Raw genomic sequence first — 16980 nt, forward strand, 5'->3', positions numbered from 1 at the left:
TATACACAGACACACACATGCATGCTCTACGCAAACACACACATGCATACTCTACGCAAACACACACATGCATACTCTACACAGACAGACACATGTATAGTCTACACTAACAGACATGCACTGGAAGGCATTCAGCTCATTTCATGACACATGAAAGCCGAGCAGAATGCACAGTCACACGTGGCTTGCTTTCTTAGCTCCAAACTACAAAAAGGGGAATTTACTTTGCTTTCTATTACACATGACTCATTTAATTTAAAAACCAACCTGATATTGATGCATTGTGTAAACAAGGTTGGATAGTAATTGGAAGCGTTTGGAAGATATAAAGGCCTGGATTGGAAAAAGACAGTCTGCAACCATCACAATGGCAATTGTCTGGGAGACGAGTATCATGTTTTGTTTGAATGTAGAAATGCAAACAGAGCGGAAAAACAAACTTGCCAAAGCACCGTTTTAAAGGGGCGCTCCGACAATTTGGTGTTGCATTTCCATATGGTTGTTGGACTTGTGAGAGACAGATATCCTGACTTTGAGTTCCTTAGTTTTGGGTCAAGCTCCAAAAATGCTCGCATCTAAATTTTCCATGATGCAACTCAATAATGTCTCTTTGTTGGATCCTGGGAAATGCCCTCGTCTTTCTGTCTTCATGCATCCAATTTGTAACACAGGCTTTTTGTAGTCGTTAAGCCAGATAACCTCATTGACATCACTGTGACACCATCTGGGTTATTTTCTTAGACTTGACAAAGCCCCTCCACTCCGTGACCAGTTAACTTGATCTTGATGTGTAAAGTTGGTGTAATGGTACTTTAAATGTCTGTCTATGTTAGCATAATTTTGTATTTTGAGTATAAAAGTTATTTACAAGGAAACAAGGTGGCCTCTTGATTAATATTTTCTCTTTGTTCAAGTCATTTATGTCAGGTTTACATGATCATGAGTCATTAAATCTGACAAATGAAGATATTGTTGGTCACACCAGGAATCTCCAGTTATCAGTACTCTACTCTTATTAACTTCAGTAACAAAAACAGTAACAATTGAAGAACAAAAGACAGCTGAGATTCAAAAAAGTGAATGGCTTTCTAATGGCTTTACGGGTGAAATAACTGCCACAAGCCTGATGTGACTGATCTCTGAGCTCATGTTTACATTGCTGTTATAGTTTGATTGTGCTCCTCCCATCTGCAGAGCGTCACGCTCCTCTAAGAGCAGGCTGGCTAACCTTCACTTTACCACTCGTAGCGGTTTGGAGTAATGGGGCGTGGCAGCAGGGTTCGGGGTGCGAGGCCTCCAAAATGACCCTGTGGTAAAGTAGCGAGGGCCAGGATAACGAGGTCCCACCCACCGAAGCCCAAATCCAATTGGTCTTCGGCCAGCTTGTCTACGCAGGGCGTTGCCATGGTTTCCAGGCCGTAAAGAAGTCTTTAATCGAGCCGTTGTCATCATGGGATGGTGGTGAGTGTTTGGGCTCACAGTGGAGAGATGGAGGCAACAGTGAAAAAAGAGAGAGAGAGAGAATGAGTATCCGCTGTGTGTCTCAGAATAGAAATGTACCGCTTGACGGCTGCTTTCAGATCTGTCTTCGTGAGATACACACATCAGGTTCATGCCTTGTGCCATGAATTTCCCAGGGCTAGGCGCCTGGGAACATAGTCATAAATGACATGCTCTTGACACGCTCCTGGCTCATGTCTATTTGTATACGGTATGCTGTATGTTCTGTACACGCCGTTGGATTAGCAGGAGTTGGAGTGTGATGTTCACTGATGACGGGGTGTGCAGAGGAGTGGCGCTGGCTCGGGTGTCGAGCTGACTGGGCTCAGACCTCAGGTTTCCGCCACGTAATCCAACACACTTTACATGGTAGGACGGACGGCAGCGCCGTGGCCTGCTGACATTTGTGCCAGAAGGTTTCACACACGAGAATACGCAAGATGCACTTAATAGTAGAGATAGCAGCACTGTGCATGTGCGCGAGGCATCTGAAGAGAACTGTAGGCTTTTCAGGGGACCCACCTGTTGGGCTTTTTCATGCGTTTCCTCCGTTAACTGCATGTTCTGCCGTTCAGCCCGACATGAAACTACATTGGAAACAACCTATCAGGTTAATTGCACTACTGTATTGTTAGAGGTAGTTAATTTGTCTCGGCTCGCAGCCGGTGTGTAACCAAATAAAATGGCCCTTTGCCACACTCCCTCAAGTCGATGGTTCCCTGTTGGAGGGTCTGCCGCTGCAGGAGGGAAAATCGCTGCCTCAGCAAGCTGTTTAGTCTCATTCTCAAGGAGCTTACGCTGTGTCTCCCTGTTTAATATGGGAAACATACTGTAGGCTGGCCTGTGATGTCAATTGTTATTGCTGGAGGCCTGCTATAGGAAAAATCTTATTTGCCTTTGTAAAGCACTGTAGTGAAAAGGAGCTTATGTCATAAAGACACTATTGTGGCTGCTGCGGGGCCCACTGTGTGTGTGTGTGTGTGTGTGTGTGTGTGTGTGTGTGTCTTTAAGTGTCACCACTTTGACCCACACATGGTGGATTTCACGTGTGTTTTCCTCACACTTGTGCAGATTTCAATGAACAATGGTTTCTGTGCCTGTTTGTTCATGGCGCACACAAAGGGAGTTAAGCGGCGGCCTTTTGTGCAGGAGATTTGTGAAGGAGAGCTGCTATTGTAGCTCCCATAAATGATTACATATTTCTCCTGTCTGCCTCGCTATGACTTTATGTGCTCTTTGTCAGTGTGCAACTCCATGGCTTTTGCTGGTGGAGGATATTTGAGAAGATAGTAACGGTGATGATAGAGGGAGTCACAGTGCGCATCAGCCTGAGGAGAACAAAACATTTGACCAGTTTTTACGTAACACATTGCATGCAAGAATGATGACTTAAGATACTTGCTTGACTTAAACAAATTGAGCTGGTACCCATCCAGTTCATAGTTATAAACGTTGTTGCCAGTGCTTGATTAAGCTAATTAAAATCAATTAAGCTAATAATTAAAAGTGCCAAGCTCCACCTGTCGGGTTGTTTCTTTAGCCCACAGGGTAGTGCCGTTACATTTAAGGGCAGCAAATGTGTGTAAACGTTACGTAAAATTTAATATCTACTCTATCAACATTCCCCTGATTATTTAAGCTTAAAAATTACCTCTCCAAATTGAGATGAGGCACACAATGTGAGTGCCTCAGACATCATAAGATGTCTGTGACTGAAAAATGCAGCTTAGTGGATATCAGATCAATAGCTGTTAGCCATGTAATCAGTCTCTTAGACTGACTCTGAGGGATCTTTAGAAAGTGCAGTGGCCTGCATGAAAAGCATCTCTGGAAAAATGAAGCAAAAGAAAAAGTTTTAATAAATGTTTGCATTCTGCTAAAGGTTTCTATAAAGTGGAATATGTACAATATTTCTTTAGAAAAACTCGGTGCAACAATAAGAGCAGTGTGTGTGGGGGTGCTTGGGTCTGGCAGATGAGATAAACTGTATGTTTGATTTCTCTTCTGAATACAAATTGTGGACATGTGGGGGAGGAGAAGATTGAAGCAAAACAGCTGATATTTATTGCCACCACAGTTTTTCCTGTTTGTTTTTTTAACCATTCCTGACGACCACCTCCTCCATCTCGACAAGCCTCCCTTCACATCCAGCTTCCCCGTGTTTTACGGAGCTGCAGATTTGTGCGCTGTCCTCTAAATCATTTCCCTCTCTCGCAGATTGCTCCCTGCTGGAATATTGGCCTGACAGCCGTTTTTTTTTTCTTTTCCTCCCTCTGCTCCCCCAGTGGACTCATTTACATTTATGCACGCAGCAATTAATTACAGGCTGGCGCTGGCCTTGTAAATTAGAGGGAGCCGAGGTCGCCCTCATTATTGCCCCTGACAGTTAAAGCCTTGTTTGGGTCGTGACAAGGTTGACTTCGGGCTGGGACAGTGGAAGCTTAGCAGTGGTTGGCTGGTCTTCATACATCTGATATCACTTTGCAGCAAATGAAGAAAATTTACTTTCTTAATGAGTATGTTATTTTATGCTATCGTTTTTTTTGTTCTTTTTTTATTGGATCCGAAAAAAGTTTTGCAGCCTCACCCTTCTATATCTCAGAAAGCTTCTTTCTCTTTGCAGTCACAGGTCATCATTCCAGGCCTTGTGTTTTGTCTTTAGCGTAATGTTTTCTGTGTGTTTTGGGGGTCTTTCATCCAAATACTTGTGGAGGGGTTTTTCTATAGACCCAGGAGTCAGGCAGGGGAATTCTCACGGTATTGGCCTTTTCATGTGAAGACGCTTCAACTTTTTCCGGCTCCTTCACTCACAAGGCCCTTCTTTCTTCTCTGTCACGCAGCGATGTGTTTGTGCATACCTTACCAGCCTGACAAAAGAAGGGAGAGATCCTATTCAATTCTGCCTTTGACATTCACCTCTTGTTTTTACAATCTTTCCAAGGCGCGCTGTTTGCACAGTGGAACAGGCTTTGTTTTGAAGCAGCGGGACAATGGCGAGTGCCATAATGTAATCTCCTAAGGGTAGCGAGCAGAGGGGCGAGGTTGAGATGTATGTGCTGGCGCTTGCCCCTACCAGCCCTCTCCCTCCCCCCTGCCCTTTACTTTAGCAATATTTCATGTTAACAGCAACTTGGGAGAGAATACATGTTGTCACTTAAGCCTCTCTAATGTTCACCTAGGTCTTTTGTGAAGGGAACACAAAGGCTTTTCACTCGTGCAAACATCCCCTTCCCTCATTCCACTTATTTGAGGTGTTCTGAGGAGCAGTTTGACCACCCACATGCATATCTGCAGCCATGTCTTTTCTTATCAACGTAACCGCAAAACATTTGTACTGAAACATTATCTTTCCCCCACCTTTAGCAAGTGTTTTAGAAGCATAAACCCAACCACACACGGGATCAAAGTCCTCCGCTTTGTGCATCCAACCACCCTCCGACCTCTGTTCAGCATGGGGTCAGTATGCCTCCACCTGAGTATGGTTGTTGGGTGGCTTGTTGGATCAGGTGTGTGTGTGGAGGTGAGACATTTTTAACTTCAGTCTCAAGCTCTTTTCATGCACACAAAAGAGTGCAACACCATGAACGCTTTTGGGAAAAGATTGTCTGAAAGATGTCTGTGAAGATTGGATTCATCCAGGTCGTGGTACTTCTGAGTGCTACACAAAGGCAACTGGACTTTCGTCTCTTGTTCAAGAGGCTACTTCAGTTCTACCTGAAGTTTGGGGAGTCTCAGGCATTTGTGCTCTTGAGAAAGAGTTCGCCATCATACCCATTTGATCAATTAATCTTTTCTAACATCACTGTGTCTGTCTTCACCTTTGAGAGGGAAACTATGAACACTTCAGAGGTGGTTGGATGAGACATCGTACGAACTGGCCAGTAGATGAAATCGAGACAATAACGTTTTCTCCAAAACATATTTTTCAAATTAACACTACATAAACATATTTTGTAGGAAATAGGTTTGATATCTGAACTCTGATCAAAGCTTTGGACAAAAAGAACCGGAACCGGAAGTCTCAAGTCTGACATCCAGTCAGTCACGATTTCAAAGTGTGAAATGCGGTAAAATAATAACTCAGTGATAACGGGGAGATAAGTAGCTCGCTTGCAGCCCTCGAGAGAAAGCACAGAGAAATAACAACAGAAACACTACGAGGCCTGCACAACATGGCCAGCGGTCCTCTGAGAGTCACTGTGTGCTATAAGCTCATCATTTATGGGTCAAGTGAACCCCATTCTGGTTTAATTGCCCATATGATTAGTTGGAACCATACTCTGTTTCCTATGGTGCAGACATGGAAGTGGCAGCACAGAGCCTCATGTGGCGCTAAGCTCATTGAGAGAGCTTCTGTCTCATAGAGTTCCATTGTTCTTACTCCAGTGTGTCCTCGTCTGCACAAGTGGCACTGACAGCTGCAACAAGACAACATTTGGGACTGTGCATATTTTGTTGCGTGAGTGCATGCACTCATTGTGCAGGTGCAAGCATCGCTCTTAATATAATACAGTGTATCTCCTTGTCATGCACCATATCTCTTACCTCTCTTGTTACTATCTGTAATACTATGATGTCACGGCTTTGCGTTTGCCAAAAGCAAGTCTCTGCCCTTTCGTTTTGCCGCTCTAAGTTTCTTTTCCAGACAGGTGCTTTTTTGCCGCTGGCTCAACGGTAGGGTAACATGTGCCATTTTACAGCTGTTGGACAGTGGGCCAAAAAGGTAGCTGTTACTTCCTGCAGTTGTCAGGAGGAGCATGGGATGGCTTCATAGCCTGGATCTCCCGTGTCAGCTCCCCCTTAGGGGCGGATGAGAAGAGCAATGTTCGGGACTGGGCATGTGAGAGAGCTGGAACATGAGAGTGAGATGGAAAAATACAGAAAAATCAACATAATGTGCTTTTAAGGGGGTGTACGCACGGAAGAACAAAAAAAGAACAAAAGCGACACTTAAATGGAAGACAATGTTTGCTTGTTGTGTGTGCCAGCTTGTCTTTATGGGTCTGTTTGAGTGCTGATTGGTTCCAGTAACTCAATGATGTGCCTCATCTAGTTCCAGAGGAATATCTCTCATACTCTTTACTCACATTATGGCAAATATTGTATTGTATAAATATTGTACATTTCTGCTTGGAAACTTCTGTGGCCCTAGCTTTGAAAATACAAAAAAAACGTCATGTGTATTGATATTGCAGCTCACAGGGAGTTAATATGCACATGTAGGAGCTTGAAAATCCACAAAGGCAGGTAATGAAATCTATATTCATAAACTCTCCTGCCACACCCTCAATGGCTGCAACATGCTATCACTCCTGCACACATCTAGTTTTATGATTTGAGTGTTCAAGTGTTGAGTGTTTGAGTGTTTTATCCTCATCCCCCATGCACAACACCTTCATTCCACATGTTACAACGGACGTGCAAATACGGCAGTTTATAGATTTACATGTCAGTCTACGCAGAAACACATGGGCCGTTGAGTGCAGAATTCAAGCGCGAACGCGAGTGTGTGCCTGCACACATGGCTGTTGCTGAATGTGTGTGTGTGTGTGTGTGAGCATGTGCGTTTTGCAGCAACTCTCCTCTGCTGGGCAGCCAGCTGTCTCTCTGATTACCCAGCATCCTCCAGGTGTCAGATCTGCCATCTGCAGATGAGTGGCAGGGCGTATGGAGCTGAGGAATGGGGGGGTGTGGGGGGCGGGGAGGAAACAGAATAACTGGTTCTGCAGACATCTGGAACGTGTTCAGACGGGTCATCGAGAGCCGCAGAGTGTGAACGGTGCTCAGGGGATTGAAATGGTGGCTTTTAGACTCCCTGGCTTTTCAACTTTGATTCTGCTTCTTCTAGAACCAAAAAATAACTTAAAATAACCAACTAGAAAGAAGTTGCATCTCACAGAAATGTGAAAAGTGTGTTTTTTGCCGACTATTTGTTATCGTTATTATTATCACAAGAACCTCTTAGCGCACAAGCCTTTGAGTTGTTCTGGTCAGAATTGCCCTTAATTGTGCCCTGAGAGAAAAAATGCATCCAAGAGAGAATCATTTGGTTGATTAAGGACATGAATAAAAGATCATACATGCCCAGTGTTTGCTTTTTTCTTCATTGTTCTCAATTAGCCTCAAAATTGTGGAATCAAAGGCGTGTTTGTATTGCGCTCTTTGTACGCCGTTAAGGCGCCGTCATGATGCATGGTGTCAGGGAGCTGCTGCTGTACTGTGTTTGGTTGCCTGTCTGCGTGAACACAGCCTCTCCATTGAAGTCTCTGCTTATCCAGTTCAGTTCTTTCTTTAATTAGCAGCCTCCCACTATCAATTAAGACTAGTTCCCATCCTCTCTCAATTTGGGGCCCACTCAGGGCGGTCCCGACCTGAACACGGTACCTTCAAAGCGCTCCGTCTGCAGTTTGACCTCTTTGATGTTATTATTTGTTTTCTGTGACCCCTGCTTTGGCGAATGGCTGTTTGTAATGGTGCCTGTGTGCGTGAGAGGCTATAATAAGGTTAGCCCTCAGAGTGGTCTGTTTAAGCCCGGCAGCCCTGGAATAACTAGTGATCCACCTGATGAGAGCGATTCGTTTTCGTGCTCCGATTGGAGTCAATTTTGAAAGAAAATATCGGACATCACTAACTGTATTGAGACAAATTGTGGCCAGTTTATCCGTTATGCCGTTTGTGAGGCTTTGCGTGGCTGAGTGTGCGCCGGTGTTTGTGCAGTGAAAGTGCTGTGTGAGAAACACACTGATCCTCTGTGGGCTCTGCTGTGGACGTCACACAGGACCTCTGTTCTGTCCACTACAGAGGGACCTCAGGTGGGTCGAGAGTGCATTCACCGGGCTCCAAAAACACTTTCCGATTCAAATTTTCGTACTTCGTCAAACCTCAATTTGCTGGCGGGATGTGAAGAATTTCAACAGTGTTCATTAAAATGTATCCTGATTCCTGTGGCAACACGCTTGTCCTTTAAAGGGTTGCTTCACCCAAATTACAAATAAGAAACGAAATCTCACTCAGGCCTACCTTTAGTGATTTGTAGCCATGCAGATGGTTTAGGTTTCTCTGATTTTTCTGCCTCCACATGTACAGTAAGTGAATGCAATTTTGTTTCAAAATAATCTCTTTCCAGAAACAGCAGCCCTGCTTTGGTAGAAAACTGGGAAAACCAACTGTAAAATGAAATTCCTCTCACTCTCAGCTCATTGGTATTGGGTTGGAGGAAGAGATCAGATCTTGGCAACCTGGACAATTTAATCAAAACTGTCTGTATGGCTAGATACCACCAGACGTAAGTGGCAAAACATGAGCCTTTAATTGACGCTGATGGTGACGAAGGCTGCACAAAAGTTATTATTAAAGAAACGTGGTGATGATGCTTTTCTTTTGTCTTCTTCTCTTCCAGGTGACGTTCATGAATTTTAAAGTCATCCACAAGTGAGAAGAGGGTGTTGGAGCTGAAGTCTCTTGTTTCTGTAAGTTGCTCTAAGTGATTGATGCAAACAATATCAATATCGTCGCGCTGGAACGTTGCCAGCCCGTGCGTGCTTTCGTGCCATTGTTTGGCACTTCTGCTTCCACCAAATGGCAGATAATAATCTTTCACAGAGAACACGTCATTGTTTCCTCAAAACAAAGCGGAGCAACTCTCCCTGGTGTTTGAACACACCTCGTTTTGCACCAGTGGTTGTGTTAGCAGAGCGGCACGCACAAGTCCAGCGTGTGTGTGTGTGTGTGTGTGTGTTAGTGTAAGCAAACTGTAGCTGACTCTGTGCATGTCCACTGCCTCTCTCTCCTCGGCACATACAGAACGCTTTTGATTTGTTTCGCAGCAAATGCAGACCTCCGCTCCGGTTAGCATTCAGCCCTGTGCACCCTCAATAGCTGCTTTCACTTGGGTGAAGAAAGGGGTCTTTTAAAAGCTCTCACAGGCATCACTCCAGGAACCTTTCAACGCCGGGACCTACAGTATGCCTTTTAATGGACTTTCTCTCTGTGAGCAATAAAGATTATATCTGGAGTCAAATAGTGCTGTAGGTAACACTAGCCCAAATTAAGCTGGTGAGGTCGCAGCGGCAGATCTCAATGGTTTCAGCAGAGGTGGGATATGTATGAAATGTACAGATGGGAAGAGGTTGGAGAAAAGAGTGATCTGACCATCTGGCTAATCCCCCTGTTTAAGAATACTTATTAAGGACCTCTCTAGTGGCCCTTGAGCCGTGTCACTGCCGGGTCAACAAGTGGCCTGTTTGATTCTCACAGGCAACTCGCTGTCGGAGCGTTCAGACAAGCTTCAGTGTTTTGTTGTGGATAATAATCCTGCAGGTTAGTCGGAGAGTTTAGTTTCGATTAAACCTAGGCTCGAGACCAAATTTGAATTATTGGATTTTTTTTTTTCTGTTTTCATGCCTTCAAACGTATTCAAATACAACAATGTGAGGAGGGAGAATCACTGTGGTTGAACTGGTCAGCTTCGGTTTGACTGTTCACAAGTCAAAAATATTGGCAACCACTGATTTAGTGCAACTAAGTGGTGTAGCGTCTGGTGGCAGATTTTTCTTGGAAGATTATATTTTATGACTGAGCAGCAATAAAATCATGCACCCAGTAATTAACACAGGCGAAGCATTTTTTTTCCTCTGCTTTTGACGAAAGGAATTGTGTCATGATTGGGGAAAACCGGACCACTTAGGACCACTTTTAACTCCACCAAACACTTTAATTTCGTTACCTCATCCTGAAACTTGAAATCACATTATTGTGTCTTTTAACATACAGTTGCTTTTCGAATCTAATTATGTGGCGGTAAGATGACAAGTGGGTCTTCCTAACAACGTTAAGTACGCATCCATAGGGTACTGATGGTGTCGTGACACCAACAATTTATGGTTTCTTTGTTTTATAGGACTTTAGAAGGAAGAGGAAGAGGTGCTGTGCGTTGGAGGATTTGCAAAGTCCAGGCCTTGACTTACACTGTGTATCTAATGGCTTTGATCAGAGGAGCTGGGGCGTGTCTATGACTAATGTTTTAGATGATCTGACATCGCCGGACAGCTCACAAAATCTGTCTCGAAACAGGTTCATCTTGGTTACAGCGTGTTTACCTTCAGCGCTCAGAGAACTAGATCCAGATTTTTATTTGTATATCCGGAAATCTGTTTAGTGCTAGATTTGGAGAATAAGATCCAAGATCATTTAACCCTGAATTTACACAATCTCTTACTTCTGCATGTTGTTGGAATTCTCATCTGATATCTGATATATATATATTTATTTATATATGTGTGTGTGTGTGTGTGTGTATGTGCTGAACCTGCAAACTCACAGCCTTAAATACAACTGTAAGTACCATGTTGAGAGAAGATTCCAGCCACTTCGTACAACTTACATCATTATGGGCCTATTTGCAGAGCTCTGTTGTTACTCATGGTTGCTGTAATGACAGTCATTTGCAAAGAGTTAGAAAAGTGACCAGACAGCAAGCAGTCATTGGGCTGATTTGTGGCATGCTAATGAGCTAATGAGCTAATGAATTCACTGAGGTTACCTGTTTGGCTTCCCCAGAAACAATGTCCTCCTCTGGCTTTTACTTCAGCTTTGTATGTGAACTTCACTGCGTTACAGTGAAAGACAAATCAGCGCTAGTAATGGGCAGCATCTAACAAAATTTAGTGTGGTGTAATGCGGCTCAGTGCTTAACCTTATGTGAACAGTTGGCTATTCTGTCCTCTTGAGCTTGGACATTTACATAATTGATATAGTTTCTCCACACATGTGAAATGTCCACTTAAGTCTAGAGTGGACTGAACCCCTCGCAAGTTTGCGGTCAGGAGCTCCATTTAGCTGCGGGAAAAGAGAGCTGAACTCCAGCGATCTGCTACGGCCACGCTTCGAGTCAGCACATTCGTTCATGCGTGCCAGCTCGCCGGCACATGTGCGACAAGTACGTATGTCTGTGTGTTATGTATTCAGTTGTTTTGCAGACTGTGTCTGTGTCAATTTATTTGTGTTTGTGCTTGCATGCATGTTTGTGTTTTGCACACTCATGCCTCATCAACATCGCGTCTGAGGCCCATCTGGTTTGCTTTGAAGAGACTCGTGGAGCTGCAGCGGCCGGGGCTTTAAGGCAGGGCCGGGCCAGCAGCGGTTCCTCCCCACTTACACATTAATCCACGGTGCGAGGCCCTCTGCCAGTAACAGTATAGACCGACCCTCGTGGCTACTTCCCAAACCACCCAAGCTCATACCCCACTTTCTCTCTTCTATTGCCCTTGAAATGGGGCCTGCTCTAAATATTATCTCCCCCTGTGCTTTATCCCTCCGTTTATCCCTAAGTCGGCAGAGAGAAGAAAGGAGCCGTGGGGCTGAGTCACTTTTTCCCCTCTCTTCTCCTCTCTCCAAAACCACAGGCAGCGGCAGCGGCTTCCTGGAGATGAGCGCTTTTGTCTGTTGTGTGACCGCTGCGGCTTTAGGCAGATCCTCCTCTGATGAGGTAATGCACGGGCTAGATGAGGAGGCAGAGTGAGAAAGGAGGGAGGTGAAGGAGGAGAAGCAGCCTGAGGATGGATCTATATTTTAACCTTTGATTTATCCAGGGGAAGGGTACTCTCGTGGGATGCATGCTGCTTTTCAGCAGCAACCTGCTTCGCGTGGAGGCCACTGCGCACATTCATGTCTGCTCGGAAGTGGCCAGAGGTGTCTGCTGGTCTTCTCACTGCAGCACCTGTGAGCACCTCACCTCATTTATGTAAAGATGGTCCCAGGTGATCTTGTTTTCCGACCAGCAACCATTTTAATAAGAAGAAGCTATTTACTTTTCAGGGAATTATGGTGTTTGGTGACATGTGTGATCTGGTGAAAGGCAGTGCTGCCAGGTGGGAAGACAGGAGGAGTCTGTTTGTGACATGTTGCTCTTGGTGATTAGTCGAGGTGACTGGAGGCGATAGTCCAAACCTCTAAAAACCCTAAATTAGCGTAAATACTAAAGTTTGATTTATTCCACCATTAAGAGATGTCAGCTGACATCAAACAGATCATTAATGATGGAAAATGGACCTTTTTTAAATGTCAAGTGAGGTTTGAATATAACCCCAATTCTAAAAGGAGCTGTTGAGTTGTTTGAAACATAAATAAATTAGATTAAAAATACTTTTTGACATAAACTCAACTGAAAACAGCACAAAAACAATATATTTAATGTTTGACCTCATCAGCTTCATTGATTTTTGTAAATATCTTCTTATTCTGAATTTAATGTAGCAACACGTTTCAGACAAGTTGGAATAGCAGCAACTAAAGACTGGGAAAGTTGTGGAACGCTCCAAAAACACCTGTTTGGATCATTCCACAGGTAAACAGGTTGATTGGTAACAGGTGATAGTATCATGATTGGGTATGAAAGGAGCATCCTGGAAAGGCTCAGTGGTTCACAGTGAGGATGGAGCGAGGTTCAACACTTTGTCAACACATGATTGGACAAAGGAGATAATAACGTGGAACACTCAATTTACGTTTTACAAATCCAACTCTGTGGATTCGGGGTTACATCTGCAACAAGTGAGCCTCACATATGTTTTCTGAATTCAAAATTATACATAAAGATACACATGCTGTACACACATGGTGAGCGAGATGGTGGTTGATGTACCAGATTATCAGAATAATGTGGCAACATCTTGAGGTCGGCATGTCTTCATCAGTTTCCCTCCTCTTCCTGACAAGAGAGCGTCCCCTTTATCTGCTAACACGACTTAAAACCTCTGGCTGAAGTATTAACCTTATGATGGAAGATAAGATGACTGGTGGACTTCGGCGCTGGTGCAGATGCTTTCAGAAAAAGCGGGCGACACACACACACACACACACACACACACACACACACACACACACACACATCAGGCCGAGCGTAGGAGTTGGCTGTGGAGGGAGCTGTAGTACATGAAGAACTGGCAAGACTGAATCTGGAGGAGAGCGGGAAAAATGTTGCAGCGAGAGTTTAAATGTGCTTCTTTCTTACAGTGACACTGGACTCTGTGAGCGATTCATTTTATCTGATTTTATTTTTCTGTATGTGATAAATGATTCTACACAACACTGAACAAAACAAACGGAACAGACCAAAATATATGAGACCATAATCTGATTATTTTGACGAACTTCCATTAGCAAATAAGTATTTCTGACAGACATCACATTTCACAGAAACAGTGTCAAAAACTTATCAGCGACTGTTGCAAAATCAGTTTAATTTTGCAACAATTTTAACTGCAATATTTCAACATTTCTGGCTGTCCAAATCGTGTCTTAAGCTGTTGTGAAATGAAGATCCTCAGAGCTCAGGCGGATAATTCAGTGTGTTTCCGACGCTATTGAAGAATTTCTTCATGGATAAAAAACAAGTGTAAAAAGTTTTATATGATTTGAAGAAAAGTTTCCACTCAGCTTTCACAACAGGCAATAAAAAAGCTGGACAGACACCCAGTGTGTGTGTGTGTGTGTGTGTGTGTGTATTTGCATGTGTGCACACACTGTGAGTGTGTGTTCTGCACCTACAGTTTGAGCTCAACTCTTTTTTTTCCCCCTCATTTCTCCGGTGACAACTGTTATCTGCTCCGGCCTCCTGCTGAGGAATGCCACCAGACTTGCTGACATTCAGGATAATTGCTTCCTGTTTTAACTGTCATGGGTCGTGGAGGTCAGAGGTCAGGGTCAATCTCAGCTGTTGTGCTCCAGGCTACAAGGGACGCCACCTGGTCCTTAGATCATGGTGATCCAGCATATTATTCTCTCCAAACAACAGCCTGCTTCTTCATCTCTTTGCATTCTTCAACATGCTGTAGCTGGAAAAAGGTTATTTTCGGCAGGCTTCCTTCAACGCTTCATTAAAAAAAACAGAGGGTTTTTAAATCGCTTCTTTTTGAATGCAGTGTCGCCTGTGTTAGCAAAAGCAAAGCACCACTTCAGCAGTGCTTCTGCTGCGACGCTAACACCTGTTTCTAAGAGACTTGAGGCATCTTCCCATTTGCGAACACTATTTTACTGACCTTGAATGCAGCTCGCAAGCAAACACCAACAACACCACATCCTCATAATTACAGCATTCTCATTACAGTAACATGCATCTCATTTTAAAGCTGCCATCAGCCAAAATTAACTGGCCTTAATGGCTGCTGATTGCATTCCTACACCGGCCAACCCCCTTCTCCATTCTCAGTGATCTGATCGTTTAAGTACATGCTAGTATAATTGAGGTCTCTTCCTTGATTAGATTTGCACCAGCTTTTAACAAAGCCTGCTCAAACTTAATCCAATGAGCCCCATTGTAGGGAGAGCGGAGGGATGACATCGCTCCTGGTTAGCTTCAAAATCAACCGAGCCATCGAGCAATTAGAGGCTCGGCTGATAAAGAGGCCGGACAACGAGAACTAATGATGCGCTGTTTCTCAAAGCTCACAAGATAACAAGTGGACAATTGTGCCATGAATTACCTTTTTTACGCACTAACTTTTTAGAAAATGTGAATTGGAGTCCCTGATGTAAGTTCAAGGCTTTGTTTTGCTTGAGTCACGTCTACGCTGAAGCCCTTCTGCAGGACTTTGTCGGCTCTGCTACTGTGCGCTCTGCAAATGCACCTGAGCCAGTCTGGATAGCGCCGGAGGCGAGGCGTGTTGGTGTTTTGGAATTCTCTGCAGTAAGGTGGAGGCACTCAGCAGACCACTGGGACGGGAGGGAGCAGCCCAGCGGGGTGCTGCAGTGTCGGCTGTGGCCTTGTCCTCTGGTGACACCTGCCCGTCCATAATCACAGTTAGAGACTAAACCGCTTTCTGACCTGTGGCTGTGTGTCACACGCTCAATCTCCTAATCTGCTCCTTTGTTCTGTGTCACCGTCAATTAGTCATGTACCAGGAGTCGGCCAGAGGAAAGTGTGTGTGAGGATACGTGCCTGTGCTCGAAAACTTTAATTGCACTGTTAACTGCTGTATGCCTTCACGGCATGTGTCTAAGAAGCTGGTTGAGATCTTTTGAGTGTGCACGTGAATTAGATGACAGTAAATTGAATATTTGTGGGTTTTGAACTGTTGATTTGACAAAACAAGCGAAAAAGGTATCAACTCAGGCTTTGGAAAGCTGTGATGGCCTTTCCATTTCTATAAAGCTTAATTAATTACTTGAGAAAAAAATGGCAGAAAAATTGATCATGAAAATAATCGTTTTCTAATTCATTTTTCCATCTATGCTTAAAATCCTATTTATGGATGTTATAATTCATGTTTCTCTCTAAGATGAGAAAGATCTATGACCTAAAGGTGACTAAAAGTAAAAAAAAATCCTAGTATAAACTGAAAAAAATTCAGATGGCAAAATCTTTTAGTGCTTAAAGTGCTTTTGAAAACACACATGAGAGACAGATTCTTTTAATGTGATGTGTATCTTTATCTCACCTTACAGGTATGTACGTATGTTATCAGACTTGGTCTAATTGATCTCTCCTCTGACCAGATCACTGTCTAGATTAAGAACAGGAAAGCTTTCGACTGAGCCAAGGCTGTCCCTCTCTCTCTCTCTCTTCTTCCCACCCATTCTGTGTCTGTAAACCCTCCTCTATTCTTAACAATAGGATTTCACACTCGCTATAAATAGGCCCGAACAAGTCGGAACTCACCTGTTCAAGCTGCAACTAATCCAGAACTATTTCTATAGTTCCCCTTGAGGTTCAGTGATCTGGCCCATAAGGTGCCAGGGGATGAGCAGGCATGTCGGTATGAAGGGGAGAAAGACATAAAGAGAGGAGAAGAAGACGAAACAAATGGTTTTGGATGCAGGCCCATCTAGTGAAGGGCTGTTTTGGAAATCAAAAGCTGTTGATTGCGGTTTCAGGATGTTTTTGCGGTGCCTTTCTGATGTTAATGTTCTTTATTGAACTCAATCATTCACATTTGGCAGAACAGGAACAGCAGGTCAGAAAACCGGGTATTTGTACACATACTTTTTGACGTGAAGGAGTATATACACCATCTTATCTGGGTCCTGTGTTTACAGGCGATTGTTGACAGTGACTGATATGCACGGCGATAAATGCACTTTGATTTACAGGGGAAACAAAGCTGCATTATGTGAGGCAGGGACACTTAAGACTGGAGTAACTGTGATATGAACACAGGCCAAATTTATGTGTGCGTGTTGAAGAGGGCAAGCAGCTCCGGAGTATGTTTGTTAAAGCCTTTGGATGAGGCTCCAAAATGCTTGGCTCCCGTTCAAATGCTGGATCACTCGCTGATAATGGAGACAGATTTTTGATGCTGCTGCCAATTTGTCGTTGTTGAAAGGACGCGTTCAGATATGCAGTCAAAAGTGCTGTGCGCAGGCATCGCTGCGGAAAAAAAAATCTACAAATGTAAATGATTTATCATCTGGATGCTATTAATTTAAACTATGGAGTCTTACTCAATAATTAATGTCTATTGGCATATGACCCCATATGCCATA

General features: G+C 43.9%; 1 protein-coding gene across 2 annotated transcripts in view; it reads left to right on the top strand.

Annotated features, from left to right (window-relative positions):
- LOC121607429 (transcription factor SOX-6-like) overlaps positions 1 to 16980 on the top strand; it is a 105096-nt gene that overhangs the window by 7337 nt on the left and 80779 nt on the right. For both annotated transcript variants that reach the window (XM_041938212.1, XM_041938213.1), the window contains exon 2: positions 8900 to 8969. The gene's annotated coding sequence lies outside the window, so the exon portion shown is untranslated. The remainder of the gene's footprint in view (positions 1 to 8899; positions 8970 to 16980) is intronic.

This window comes from Chelmon rostratus, chromosome 6 (assembly GCF_017976325.1).
Source record: "Chelmon rostratus isolate fCheRos1 chromosome 6, fCheRos1.pri, whole genome shotgun sequence".
Taxonomy (NCBI): domain Eukaryota; kingdom Metazoa; phylum Chordata; class Actinopteri; order Chaetodontiformes; family Chaetodontidae; genus Chelmon; species Chelmon rostratus.